Source organism: Tachyglossus aculeatus, chromosome 8, assembly GCF_015852505.1.
Source record: "Tachyglossus aculeatus isolate mTacAcu1 chromosome 8, mTacAcu1.pri, whole genome shotgun sequence".
Lineage (NCBI taxonomy): Eukaryota > Metazoa > Chordata > Mammalia > Monotremata > Tachyglossidae > Tachyglossus > Tachyglossus aculeatus.
In genome coordinates this window covers 5,190,188-5,205,470 of record NC_052073.1, presented here as the reverse complement: position 1 = coordinate 5,205,470, position 15,283 = coordinate 5,190,188, and positions in this window count along the sequence as shown.

The window sequence follows — 15,283 nt, the reverse complement described above, 5'->3', positions numbered from 1 at the left end:
AGGAGACTAGACTGTAAACTCGTCGTGGGCAGGGAATGTCTGTTTACTGTTATATCATACTCTCCCAAGCACTTCATACAGTGCTCTGCACACAGTAAGCGCTCAATAAATATGATTGAATGAATGAATGAATGGATAGATGGATGGATGGATGAATGAATGACTCTGTTGCCACCCCAACCCTCCTTTATAGACTGTGAGCCCATTGTGGACAGGGATTCTCTCTGTTGCTTAATTGTACTTCCCAAGCGCTTAGTACAGTGTTCTGCACACAGTAAGCACTCAATCAATACGATTGAATGGGTGAATGAATGAATGATGAATGAATGAATGAATGAATGGTGACTAGGCTCGCAAGATATCACTCAAGGTCACTGCTGGAAACTTCCTTCTGCGAGACACTGCCAGATCATTTATTACAAAGATAACCTCCCACCTCAATAGCTCATAACCTTGCCATCATCTTTTCCTCCTCTCTGACTCTTGCCACCCACACGCACTGTACTAAGCGCCAGAATAGATACAAATTAATCAGGTTAGAGTCTCTGTCCCGCATAGGGCTCACAGTCTTAATCCCCATTTTACAGATGAGGTAACTGAGGCATAGAAAAGTGAAGTGACTTACCAAGGTCTCACAGCAGACAAGTGGCTGAGTCAGGATTAGAACCTGGGTCCTTCTGACTGCCAAACCCAGGAACTATCTACTAGGTCAAACTCCTTCTCAACCAGAAGCTCTTTTTACTATTGTTTTTGTTGAATATGTCCTGTTCTTTCTCACTGTGCCTGTCCTCTTTACCTCCTCTATATTGCGAGACCCCTGTGGGCCCCGGGAGTGTCTAAATCAGTAATATCCTTCACTTTAAGTGATTAATAAATGCCATTACTATTTCTAAGGAGGTAGAACAGAATGACTGTTGATCAATCGGAAACTAAAGATGCCCATGTAAAACCAACCAGCATTCTCACTGGGTTAATATAAGGAATGAGTCCATACAGTGAGCTGGAGCTTACTTTCTAAGGTTAAAAAAAGAAAAAAAAACCTTAAAGAAAATGAGTACTAGCTTATTTTCAGTTAATCAATCAATCAATCAATCGTATTTATTGAGCGCTTACTGTGTGCAGAGCACTGTACTAAGCGCTTGGGAAGTACAAGTTGGCAACATCTAGAGACAGTCCCTACCCAACAGTGGGCTCACAGTCTAAAAGGGGGAGACAGAGAACAAAACCAAACATACTAACAAAATAAAATAAATAGAATAGATATGTACAAGTAAAATGAATAAATAAGGAGAGATAGGACCTCTTAGGACCAGTTAGAGAATAAATCGGGCAGTCACCAGAATACTTTATGTATGTCATAAAGTTGTAGAAAGCTCTGGAGCAGAGATCGCTTTGTTTCATTTAAGACTGAAGTCTATTGCAGCCAGTAAAACGGAAATGAACCTTCTTAATTGAAAGGGCATTTGAGCCATAGCTTGGCTTTTTAATTTTAAGGGCAAAAAAAGGATCCTGCTCTTGCCTTGTCTGCCTCAAAAATCTCACCTACAACTAGTGACTATTTCTAGAGGGTGGAAAAAAGACACACAATTCCAAGGAACTTTTAAATCTCTCTGGTTATAATTCATACTTACAAGAAATGATAGTACTTTCCACTATGGTGTCCAGCTGAATTAAAAATCTCTCATTGAGTGACTTCCCTAAACCCCCTTTCAATTGACCTTAAGTGCGCATATCTCCTGGATAAGAATTGCTAATCAGATGCTTTTATGTTCTCTTTCTTGAATAAATCAGAAAGATAAAGACTGGGGGAGGGGAGGGCTAAAAGGTGAGGGAAGGTTTTTTTTTTTTGCTGCCACTTTACTCAGCCTTTTCTTCAAGATTTCAATTAATCATGGAAGACTTTGGTTCCTGAAAGATGTTGTGAGCCTTGAATTGTGAACGACTGTAATTTCTCTTCTCATACATTACTACATAGCGTCTGAGCTTTTTTCTTAAGCAGACGCGTATCACTATGGTTGAATTTTTATAGTCTCAATTCAAAATTAAAAGGGAAACTCCCACATTTTACTTCTGTGAGGCACTGGCATTAAAAGTAGTCCCTGTCCCAGAAGGGTCTCATTCAAGAGCGCTTGGGAAGTACAAGTTGGCAACATATAGAGACAGTCCCTACCCAACAGTGGGCTCACAGTCTAGAAGGGGGAGACAGAGAACAAAACAAAACATATTAACAATAAAATAAATAGAATAAATATGTACAAGTAAAATAAATACATAAATAAAGTAATAAATACGTACAAACATACTGAGAAAATCACAACCAGCAGCTGATCTGCGTCCTCTGAGGGCTAGAACCAGAGGAAGAGTACTTCAGGTTCCTTATAAGAATAATTTCACCACTCTGCAGTTATTATTAGCACAGAGAGAGAGCTTGTGGAACTTTCTCAGGGATAATGAAGGTAACTATGGTTATTTATTAAGCACGTACTATGTGCCAGACACTGTACTAAGCACTGGTGTGGATGCAAGCAAATTGGGCTGGATATGGTCCCTGTCCCACATGAGGCTCATAGTCTTAACCCCCATTTTACAGCTGAGGGAACTGAGGCACAGAGAAGTTAAGTGACTTGCCCAAAGTCACACAGCAGAGAAGTGGCAGAGCCAGATTACAAACCTGGTCCTTCTGCCTCCCAAGGCCAATGTCTATCCATTACATCATGTTGGAGTCTCTTCTCTCTGGGATTATTATTATTATTATTATTATTATTATTATTTTTATAGTTGTTAAGTGCTTACTATGTGCCAAGCATTGTTCTAAGCACTGGGATGGTTTAAATCTGAGGCTGCCTGAAGTCAAAGGCGGACTCTTCACTGGAGCTGACAACCATCTGCTTAAGTGATTTCCAATCAATCGGTTGTGTTTATTGAGCACTTATTGAGTGCCGAGCACTGTACTAAGCGCTTGGGAAAGCGCTAGAGAAGCAGCGTGGCTCAGTGGAAAGAGCACGGGCTTTGAAGCCAGAGGTCATGGGTTCGAATCCCAGCTCCGCCACATGTCTGCTGTGTGACCTTGTGCAAGTCACTTAACTTCTCTGAGCCTCAGTTCCCTCATCTGTTAAACGGGGATTAAGACTGTGAGCCCCACGTGGGACAACCTGATCACCTTGTATCCCCCCAGTGCTTAGAACAGTGTTTTGCATATAGTAAGCACTTAACAAATGCTATTATTATTATTATTATTATTATTATTATTATTATTATTATCACAGTGACATTTGGATTCAGTCTCAGGGCTGTGGGTGCAAACGACAGGCTGTCTGCTTTCTTGAAAAACCCTCCCCCTCCAAGGATGTGGACTAAGGAAACCTCAGGTCACTGAAAGAGGGCAGTTTTGAACCTCCGCTCAAAGGATGCAGGAGATCCTGGGTTGGGATTTGGTCAGAGTTAATTGCCCAGGAGGGTTTACAGTGTGCAGAGCACTGTACTAAGCGCTTAGGAAGTACAGGTCGGCAACAGATAGAGACAGTCCCTACCCAACAACGGGCTCACAGTCTAGAAGGGGGAGACAGGCAACAAAACAGAACAAGTAGACAGGTGTCAGTGTCATCAGAATAAACAGAATTATAGCTATCATTAATAAAATCAATAGAGTAATAAAAATGTATAAATATACACAAGTGTTGTGGGGAGGGGAAGGGGATAAGGTAGAGGGAGGGAGGGGGGTGATGAGGAGGGGAGGAGGAAGAGGAGAGGAAAAATGGGGGAGGGCTTAGTCTGGCAATCAATCAATCGTATTTACTGAGCGCTTACTGTGTGCAGAGCACTGTACTAAGCGCTTGGGAAGTACAAGTTGGCAACATATAGAGACGGTCCCTACCCAACAGTGGGCTCACAGTCTAAAAGGGGAGGGGTCCACCAGGGTGAGCCGAGGAGGTTAACATGTTTTCTATCAATCTATGGTATTTACTAAGCACATCCTGAGTGCAAAGCTCCGTACGAAACTATTATAAACTTAAAATATTACACATATAGTATAATACGATTATATAATCATCATAATCAACTTGTACTTCCCAAGCGCTTAGTACAGTGCTCGGCACACAGTAAGCGCTCAATAAATGCGATTGATGATGATCATAGTCATTCATTATTTTTATTATATAATATAATCAGAATAAAACACATTATAAATTAGTTCTATGTTATAAATTATTCGTTTATATTAATGACTGTCTCCCCCTCTAGACTGTAAGCTCCTTATGGACAGGGAATGCGACTGTTTATTGTTGTATTGTACTCTCCCAAGCTCTTAGCGCAGTGCTGTGCGCATAGTAAGCAATAAATACCACTGATTGATTGACTGATACTAAGAGCTTGGGAGGATTTGGCCGAAGCAACATAAAATCTCTCTGCTGTAATGGGGGAGGCCGCCAGACAAAAATGATTCACCGATAGTGGGAGTTCAGGAAGGAAAATCAATCAGTCATATTTATTGAGCACTTACTGTGTGCAGAGGACTGTACTAAGTGCTTGGGAAGAAAAGTGATATGATGGGCAGTACCCTCCATCCAACTTATCCATCATCATCATCATCAATCGTATTTATCGAGCGCTTACTATGTGCAGAGCACTGTACTAAGCGCTTGGGAAGTACAAATTGGCAACATATAGAGACAGTCCCTACCCAACAGTGGGCTCACAGTCTAAAAGGGGGAGACAGAGAACAAAACCAAACATACTAACAAAATAAAATAAATAGAATAGATGTGTACAAATAAATTAGAGTTAAAAAAAAATATGTACAAACATATATACATATCCACTCTCCTCTCCCACTCTGCCCCAGCTCACAGTCCTCCTCCCTCTCGAGCTCAACTACTCACTGTGTCCCTGTAGACTGAAAGCTTCTTGTGGGCAGGGATCTCACCTTCTTTGTTGCACTGTGCTTTCTGAAGTGCTTAGTAATAATAATAATAATAATGATGGCATTTGTTAAGCGCTTACTATGTGCAAAGCACTGTTCTAAGAGCTGGGGGGGATACAAGGTGACCAGGTTGTCCCATGTGGGGCTTACAGTCATCATCCCCATTTTACAGATGAGGTAACTGAGGCTCCGAGAAGTTAAGTGACTTGCCCAAGGTACAGTGCTCTGCACACAGTAACCGCCCAATTAATACCATTGTTCGATTATGCCTTGTTCTTGTTTTTCGCATTGCTAATCTTTCACTCATTCACACATTCCATCGTATTTATTGAGCACTTTCTGGCTGCAGAGCACTGTACTAAGCACTTGGGAGAGTACAACAATAAACAGACACTTTCCCTGACCACAGTGAGCTTCCACTGGATCTAAAACTCCCTCTGTTTGGTAGAATGAGAATAGTCTGGGCATTAGGAAATCTGGATTCCAACCCCGTCTCTGCCGATGGCCTGCTGTGTGACCTTGGGCAAGTCACTTAACCTCTCTCTGCCTCAGTTTACTCATCTGTGAAATGGGGTTAAGATGCTTCTTATCTCTCCCTCCCTCTTTGACTCAGAGCCCCACGTGGGACAGGGTCTCTGCTCATTCTGATTACCTGGCACTTACCCATTGCTTAGCCTGGTGCTCGGCAGCGTGGCTCAGTGGAAAGAGCCTGGGCTTTGGAGTCAGAGGTCGTGGGTTCAAATCCCGGCTCCGCTACTTGTCAGCTGTGTGACTTTGGGCCGGTCGCTTCACTTCTCCGGGCCTCAGTTCCCTCATCTGCAAAATTGGGATGAAGCCTGTGAGCCCCCCATGGGACAACCTGATTACCTTGTATCCCCCAGCGCTTAGAATCAATCAATCAATCATATTTATTGAGCGCTTACTATGTGCAGAGCACTGTACTAAGCGCTTGGGAAGTACAAATTGGCAACATATAGAGACAGTCCCTACCCGACATTGGGCTCACAGTCTAAAAGAACAGTCGGCGTTAGGAAATCTGGATTCCAACCCCGTCTCTGCCGATGGCCTGCTGTGTGACCTTGGGCAAGTCACTTAACATCTCTCTGCCTCAGTTTACTCATCTGTGAAAAGCTTAGAGCAGTGCTTTGCACACAGGAAGCGCTTAATAAAAATGCCATTATTATTATTATTTCAAAAATACTCAGATATAAACAATGATCATTAATATTCCCCCACTGAGGAAGCCTGAGGGTTCTCTGTAGGTTAAGATACAGCAAGGAGAAGCAGGCTGCAGGACCATAAGGGAAAGATTATTTTAAATGTTGAAGTTTGACTCTTTTGGAAAGAGAACTGCTTGGCTTCCTCAGCTGGCTAGATTGCTCTTAGGGGCTAAAGAGTTGGGAAAAAAAAAAGCCAGGAATGAGCCTAAAAAATCAGTGTTTAGGGTTTTTCTTTTCAGAACACTAAAACAGCCCCCACCCCCATCCTGCCTGCTCACGTCCTGAACCTTCTGTGGCCTGCACCTCCAGGGTGAAAAGTCAAATCAAATCCTCATGGCCCCCACGGCCTGAGAGAATGCCGCCTTTATGCGGCTGAGAGATTCGACCACTACATCCTTAATAATGAAAAATAAACCCAGATAATGCGCTCATTTGGGAACCACTCCTCACCCCAAATGAAAATGGGGTTAAAAAAAAAAAATCATTCGCATTAATTATTTGGATCCTCTAATTCAATCTTTGCTTTTATTTCAGGGGATGGATTTTTAGTGTCAAACCGTTTTTCTTCAGTCCCTTTCATCTTGTAGTTTGTTTTGAACTGTGTTTATGCATTGCAGATTCCCCCCCCCCCTTCATTTCCTTCACTTCCACAGTTCCTGACCTCTTAGTCTTCCCATACATATGGAAACTCAATAATTCAGAAAGCCTGCTCTAGACCTCACAGGCAGCTGTGTTCCGAAAAATAACTGTGCTTCCAATTCTAAAAACAAACGCTCTGATTGGCTTGAAAAGTTTGGAAAAACTTTTATTTAGCACGTAGGTGAATTTTACAGCCCTGTATATTTCACAGCTTTGTGAAATGTCAAGTATATCGATGGCAGGATACTTACAGTTCCTTTTCATGTGCTTTTAAACTGCATCTATTCATTAAATAATCCAACAGCGATAATACTGTGGTGAGGCGCCCGTGTTCTTGGCATTCTACATTCTGGTTTATGCCCTCGAGAAGTTGCTATCTCTTCTCCAATATGAAGGTAGGATAGATATAAATCAATATACTACTACTGCAAAAATATTTAATGGTCACTTTTTAACAGTTCTTTCGTATGCTGCTCCCCCCCAATCCCACCCCAACACAATTTGGTGGGTGAAGTGACTTCCGAGAGAAGAAATTACCCGAAGAAAGGTTTAGGGGAGGTGAGAATTTGTAGGAAATTTTACTGGGGATGTGTTCAAAATAGTTAAAATTTACACCTAGAGAGTTTTCTCTTCATCTTTGGATCACTGCAAAGGGTTTCCTAGCTCTCCCCGGGTGTTGGGCCGGGGGACGGGCACAGAGTTGAGGAGGAGGAGATGATAGATGTGGAGAAATTTATAGCCATTCACTCGCTGCACATTTTTACTACTCCGGCTAATGGTGGTCGGAAAGTTACAGCCTGAAAATATTGACATTTCACCCTCTTAAAAAGGCTGATAACAGGATTATAATTGCTCTCTATGCGGCTAACTAAGCCTAAGGTAATTGAATCAAATAAGGCTCTTTTCTCTCCCCTTTCCAGTAGTTTCTCTCCGAAGCAGCAAAAATCACCCACTCCTCCACGCATGTTTTTCAGGACTGCGAGCCCCATTTTTGTTTGAAATTACATTTCTCCAGTGCCCCGGGACTCCGAGCACATTGGGGGTGGGGGGCACAATGTGGATTTGCTATCAGTTCAAAGACCTCACACAGGCCTAGGAGTGTTAATTTCTTCAAAGGTTTCCCAGTGCCTTGGGAGGGGGGCTAGGACTCCTTCCCAGAGGTTCACATTGCAGTAATTCCCTTTCTCCCCCTTTAGAAAGAGTGGTCCACTATATCATCTTGAGTGTAGCCAGTCGGGGGAGGGAGGGGAAGGGGAGAATAAGTGGGGAGGGGACAAAAGAGTGGGGGTTGGGGGTCTTTGAAGAATCATACACAGAGAAGGGGGGGAGGGTCTCCACACCCAAATCTCCATCACAGGCCCCCCACAATTTTCCCTTTGTCTAGAAGGGGAGGAAGAGAGAACCAGCAGGAAGCCCAGATTTTTATAGTGTGGGTTAAATCAAACAATCAATCAATCAATTGTATTTATTGAGCACTTACTGTGTGCAGAGCACTGTACTAAGCGCTCGAACCCTTGTACTAAGGGTTAAAGTGGCTCCGCAGCTTGTCTGCTGGGGGACCTTGGGCAAGTCACTTCTCTGGGCCTCGGTTACCTCATCTGTAAAATGGGGATTAAAACTGGGAGCCCCGTGTGAGGCATGGACTGTGTCCAACCTGATCAGCTTGTATCTAAACCAGAGTTTAGCATAGTGCCCGGAACATAGTAAGTGCTGAACGTAGAGAAGCAGCGTGGCTCAGTGTGGAAAAAGCACCGGCTTTGGAGTCAGAGGTCATGGGTTCAAATCCCCGCTCTGCCAATTGTCAGCTGTGTGACTTTGGGCAAGTCACTTCATGTCTCTGGGCCTCAATTCCCTCAGCTGTAAAATGGGGATGAAGACTGTGAGCCCCCCGTGGGACAACCTGATCACCTTGTAACCTCCCCAGCGCTTAGAACAGTGCTTCGCACATAGTAAGCGCTTAATAAATTCAATTAAAAAAATAAAATGAATACCTTTTTTTTTAAAGGGGGTTGAGGGTTTGGGGAGGGTAACTGAAGGAGTGGAATCAATCAGTCAGCGGTATTTTTTGAGTGCTTAGTGAGCGTAGAGGCTCTTGGGAGAGAACAATATAGAAGTACAGTTGATGAACAGTAAAGATGAAGTCTTTAGTATGTGCTCTGCACATAGTAAGCGCTCAATAAATACGATTGATTGATTGATTGATTGATTGATTTAGAAACAGCATGGCTTAGTGGATAAATCCCAGGCCTAGAAGTCAGAAGGAGCTGCGTCCTATTCCTGGCTCCTCCACTCGTAATAATGATAATAATAATGGTATTTCTAAGGGCTTACTATGTGCCGAGCACTGTTCTAAGCCCTAGGTTAGATACAAGGTAATTAGGTTGTCCCACATGGGGCTCACAGTCTTAATCCCCATTTTACAGATGAGGGAACTGAGGCACAGAGAAGTTAAGTGGCTTGCCCAAGGAACACAGCAGACAAGTGGCGGAGCCGGGATTAGAACCCACTGTGGCTCAGTGGAAAGAGCCCGGGCTTGGGAGTCAGAGGTCATGGGTTCTAATCCCGGCTCTGCCACATGTCTGCTGTGTGACCTTGGGCAAGGCACTTAACTTCGCTGAGCCTCAGTGACCTCATCTGGAAAATGGGGATGAAGAATGTGAGCCCCATGTGGGACAACCTGATCACCTGGTATCCCCACCAGTGCTTAGAACAGTGCTTCGCACATAGTAAGCTCTTAACAAATGCCATTATTATTATTATTATTATTATTATTATTTAACTTCTCCAGGATTTGGTTTCCTCACCTGGGAAATGGGGCTGAGACATCTGCTCTCTCCCCTCTTAGACTGTGAGCCCTACGGGGAACAAGGATTGTGTTTGTTCTGATTATCTTGGGTAATAATAATAATAATTTTGGCATTTGTTAAGCGCTTACTATGTGCAAAGCACTGTTCTAAGCACTGGGGAGGATACAAGGTGATCAGGTTGTCCCACCGGGGGCTCACAATCTTAATCCCCATTTTATAGATGAGGTCGCTGAAGCTGAGCACTGGATTTGACCTTTAGGAAGCATTACTATCACTTAGGGTTACTGCAACCTAAAGGGTTTTTGTTTGTTTGTTGTTTAAATGGTATTTGTTAAGCACTTACTATGTGCCGGGCATTGTTCTAGGAGCTGGGGTAGATACAAGCCAATTGGGTTGGGCATGGTTTTTATTCATTCGTTCAATCGTATTTATTGAGCACTTACTGTTGCCAACTTGGACTTCCCAAGCGCTTAGTACAGCGCTCTGCACACAGTAAGCGCTCAATAAATACGATTGAATGAATGAATTAGTATATAGATCCTAAGTTTTTCTCTAGACTGTAAGCTCATTGTGGGCAGGGAATGTGTCTGTTTATCATTCATTCAATCGTATTTATTGAGCGCTTACTGTGTGTTTATCGTTGTACTCTCCCAAGTGCTTAGTACAGTGTTCTGCACACAGTAAGTGCTCAATAAATATGACTGACTGACTGTGAGCCCGCTGTTGGGTAGGGACTGTCTCTATGTGTTGCCGACTTGTACTTCCCAAGCGCTTATTACAGTGCTCTGCACACAGTAAGCACTCAATAAATACGATTGATTGATTGATTGATTGACTGATCCCTGTGTTTGAACACTGAGACTGTGAGCCCTATTTGGGACATGGTCTGTGCCCAGCCTGATTACTGTGTAACTACCCCAGAGCTTAGAACTGTGTTTGACACGTAGTAAGCGCTATAAAAACACAAAAGCAAAGTAAGCACTTAACTTCTAGACTGTGAGCCCACTGTGGGCAAGAATTGCCTCTATTTGTTGCTGAATTGTACTTCCCAAGTGCTCAATACAGTGCTCTGCACACAGTAAGCGCTCAATAAATTCATTCATTCATTCATTCAATCGTATTTATTGAGTGCTTACTGTATGCAGAGCACTGTACTAAGCACTTGGGAAGTCCAAGTTGGCAACATATATTGCCAATATTGAATATATATATTCAATCCAAAAAATACGATTGAATGAATGAATGTGTGAATGAATGAACAAATACCACAATGATAATTAATTATTATCATTGTGGGAGGATCATTTTCAAACTGAGGGGCGAATCTGCTAGGGGCAACAATAAATCACAAGAATCATGGTATTTGTTGAACGTTTACTACGCACACAGCACTCTACTAAGCACAGGGGTAGAAACAAGATAATCGGATCAGACCCGGTTCCCGTCCCACAGTGTTGCTCACAGTCTAAACAGTTTAAGAAGTCACAATGCAAGGACTCTAGCAATCTTATCGGTAGCATCAGGTCTGCGGGGTGGATCGTGTGCCCTGGGAATTAGGAGCAAAACAAAAAACACACTCCTAAATGGTTTTAGGGGGCAACAACCTCACGCTCCGGAGCGGAGACAAGAAACACTGATCTTCGGAGCTCGGGTTACAAACGCCCAGTGTCTCAGATGCTTTTATCAATGTAAAATTACCCTCCCAAGTCATTTAAATTGTTTATTTTGCTTTTCGATAACGTATTTCTGCCACCCGCCATTGATTAGATCTGTTCTGACTGATGGGCTCCCTTAGGCCTAAATGGGGCAGTTCCAATATTGAATCCAGTAATAGGAAAGCTTTAGCCAATGGGAACGATTAAGTTCAAATCGGCTAGAGAGCGGTCGCCTGCCCTTTCGGCATTCCCACTTCTGCCTCGGGAATCAATCAATCAATCAATCCTATTTATTGAGCGCTTACTGTGTGCAGAGCACTGGACTAAGTGCTTGGGAAGTCCAAGTTGGCAACATATAGAGACGGTTCCTACCCAACAGTGGGCTCACAGTCTAAAAGGGGGAGACAGAGAACAAAACCAAACACACCAACAAAATAAAACAAATAGAATAGATATGTACAAGTAAAATAAATAGAGTAATAAATATGGACAAACATATATACATATAGACAGGTGCTGTGGGGAAGGGAAGGAGGTAAAATGGGGGGATGGAGAGGGGGACGAGGGGGAGAGGACGGAGGGGGCTCAGTCTGGGAAGGCCTCCTGGAGGAGGTGAGCTCTCAGTAGGGCCTTGAAGGGAGAAAGGGAGCTAGAGAGATGGGGATTACGTTCGACATGCTTATCCTTTAGAAGCAGTGAGCTTCGTGGAAAGAGCGTGGGCCCGGGAGACGGAGGGCCTGAGTTCTAATCCCAGCTCTGTTCCTTGTCTGCTGTGCGATCTCGGACAAGTCACTTCATCCATTCATACATTCAGTCGTATTTATTGAGCACTTACTGTGTGCAGGGCACTGTAATAAGCGTTTGGGAAGTACAAGTTGGCAACATATAGAGACGGTCCCTACGCAACAACGGGCTCACGATCTAGAAGGACTCACTTCATTTCTCTGTGCCTCAGTTTCCTCAACTGTTAAATGGGAATTCAAAATCTGTTCTCCCTCCTACTTAGGTGGTAAGCCCTATGTGGTACGAGGACTCTGATTAATTTGTACCTATCCCAGCACTTAGAACAGTGCTTGATGCATATAATAATAATAATAATGGTATTCTGTGCTAGGCACTGTTCTAAATGCTGGGGTAGAAACTAGATAATCAGGTTGGACATAATAATGATGGCATTAATAATGATGGCATTTATTAAGCGCTTACTATGTGCAAAGCACTGTTCTAAGTGCTGGGGGGTATACAAGGTGATTGGGTTGTCCCATGAGGGGCTCACAGTCTTCATCCCCATTTTACAGATGAGGGAATGAGGCACAGGGAAGTGAAGTGACTTGCCCAAAGTCACACAGCTGACAAGTGGCGGAGCCTGGATTTGAACCCATGACCTCTGACTCCAAAGCCCGGGCTCCTTTCCACTGAGCCACGCTGCTTCCCCTTGAGCCATGCTGCTTCCCCAGGGACATAGTCCCTGTCCTGCAAAGGGCTCACAGTCTTAATTCCCATTTTCCAAATGAGGCACAGAGAAGTGAAGTGATTTGCCCAAGGTCACACAGCAGACAAGTGGTGGAGCTGGATTAGAACCCATGACCCTCTAACCCCTAAGCCCATGCTCTAGCCACTAGGCCATGCTGCTTCTCTATTAAGCACATAGTAAGTGCTTAACAAATACCATAATAATAATCAGTATTATCATTATTTTATCTACCCAATCCTCTAGCACAGTGTTTGACCAGTAGTAAGTGCTTACCAGTATTTGACCAGTAGTAAGCGCTTACTAGTCGGAGTAGCAGTAGAAGAGCTGGAAGCAGAAGCGGCAAGGCCTAGTGGAAAGATAATGGGCCTTGGAATCATTGGACCAGGCTTCTAATCCCATCCCTGGCAATTGCTGGCTGCTTGACCTTGGGCAAGTCATTTAACTTCTCTGTGCCTCAGTTTCCTCAACTGTAAAATGGAGAGTATATCTTATTCCCTCCAATTTAGACTGTGAGACTTATGTGGGGCAGGGACTGTGTCCAGCCTAATAAAACTGCATCTACCCAGCGCTTAGAACTGTGCCGGATGCATAGTAAGCACTTACCAAATGCCAGAGAAACAAAAAGTGCTGGGGAAACAATACTTTGGTGAAAATTACACATCTCCCTGGACCTCAAGGGGATCATAATAATAATAATAATAATGATCATGATGATGATCATCATCAATAGTATTTATTGAGTGCTTACTATGTGCAGAGCACTGTACTAAGCGCTTGGGAAGTACAAATTGGCAACATATAGAGACAGTCCCTACCCAACAGTGGGCTCACAGTCTAAAAGAGGGAGACAGAGAACAAAACCAAACATACTAACAAAATAAAATAAATAGAATAGATAGGTACAAGTAAAATAAATAAATAAATAAATAAATAGAGTAATAAATATGTACAAACATATATACATATATACAGGTGCTGTGGGGAAGGGAAGGAGGTAAGATGGGGGGAATGAGGGGGACGAGGGGGAGAGGAAGGAAGGGGCTCAGTCTGGGAAGGCCTCCTGGAGGAGGTGAGCTCTCAGCAGGGCCTTGAAGGGAGGAAGAGAGGAAGATGATGGCATTTATTATGCACTTACTATCAGCAAAGCACTGTTCTAAGTGCTGGGGAGGTTACAAGGTGATCAGGTTGTCCCATGGGGGGCTCACAGTCTTAATCCCCATTTTACAGATGAAGTGAAGTGACTTGCCCAAAGTCACACAGCTGACAATTGGCAGAGCCGGGATTTGAACCCGTGACTTCTGACTCTAAAGCCCAGGCTCTTTCCATTGAGCCACGCTGCTTCTCCTTGACCCACGCTCCTTCTCCTGGATCATGATCCAGAACAGTGGAGGGAGAAGGGATGGGCAACAGTCATTCAAGAAAGGATGCACCAATAAAAGCAGAAAACAGTCTATAAGACAAGGACAACGATACATATGAGAGGGAGTGGGAGAGGGCAGAGTGGCTAAGGGAGCAAAGTTTCAGACCCCTCAAGGCTCAGAATCCAACGATCCCAGACACGTCCACAGTCCCGGCCTTCCGAACTCTCTGAAAGTCAAGGTGGGAATGCTGCCATTGCCTGCTCACATTCCCAGCTTAATTAATTGACTAGGTTTCTCCCTCATGTTTTTGGGTTTTTTTGATAAGGCAACCAGGAGGCAAATTCGTTCATTCATACAGTCATTCAATCGTATTTATTGAGCACTTACTGTGTGCCCAGTACCAAGTGCTTGGGAGGGTACAATATAACAATAAACACACACATTCCCTCCCCACAATGAGCTCACAGTCTAGAGGGAGAGACAGATGTTAATATAAATAAATGACAGATATGTATATAAGTGCCATTGAGAAATACACAGGTGCTGTACATAAGAACCTGGATTCTAATCCTGGTTCTGCCGATTGCTTGCTGTGTGACCTTGGGCGAGCCACTTCGCTTCACTTTGCCTCAGTTTCCTCAACTGTACAATGGGGGTAAAATACCTGTTCTCCCTCCTACTTAGACCGTGAGCCCCATAAGGGACAGAGACTGTGTCTGACCTAATTAACATGTACCCACCCTGTTGCCTAGAATTTGACACGTAGTGAGCACTTCACAAATACCAGCAAAAATAGATGAGAGAGGGAGAGGGAGGAGAGGAGGAGACGGAGGGAGGCAGGGAAAGAGAGAGGAAGCTGTAAGCTTTTCTCTTCCTCTCAGAAGCCCCGCTTGCTGAGGAGAAGACTGTTCCCCCTTTTAGACTGTGAGCCCACTGTTGGGTAGGGACTGTCTCTATATGTTGCCAATTTGTACTTCCCAAGCACTTAGTACAGTGCTCTGCACATAGTAAGCGCTCAATAAATATGACTGATGATGATGATGATGAATTAGGAGGTGCAGAGGCAAGCAGGATAGCAATTTGCTACTTAATTGACTTGTATTGACCATATAATAATGATAATAATAATAATAATTGTGGTATTCATTAAAAGCGCTTACTATGTGCCAGGCACTGTCTAAATAGGAGGGAGAACAGAGAACTGAG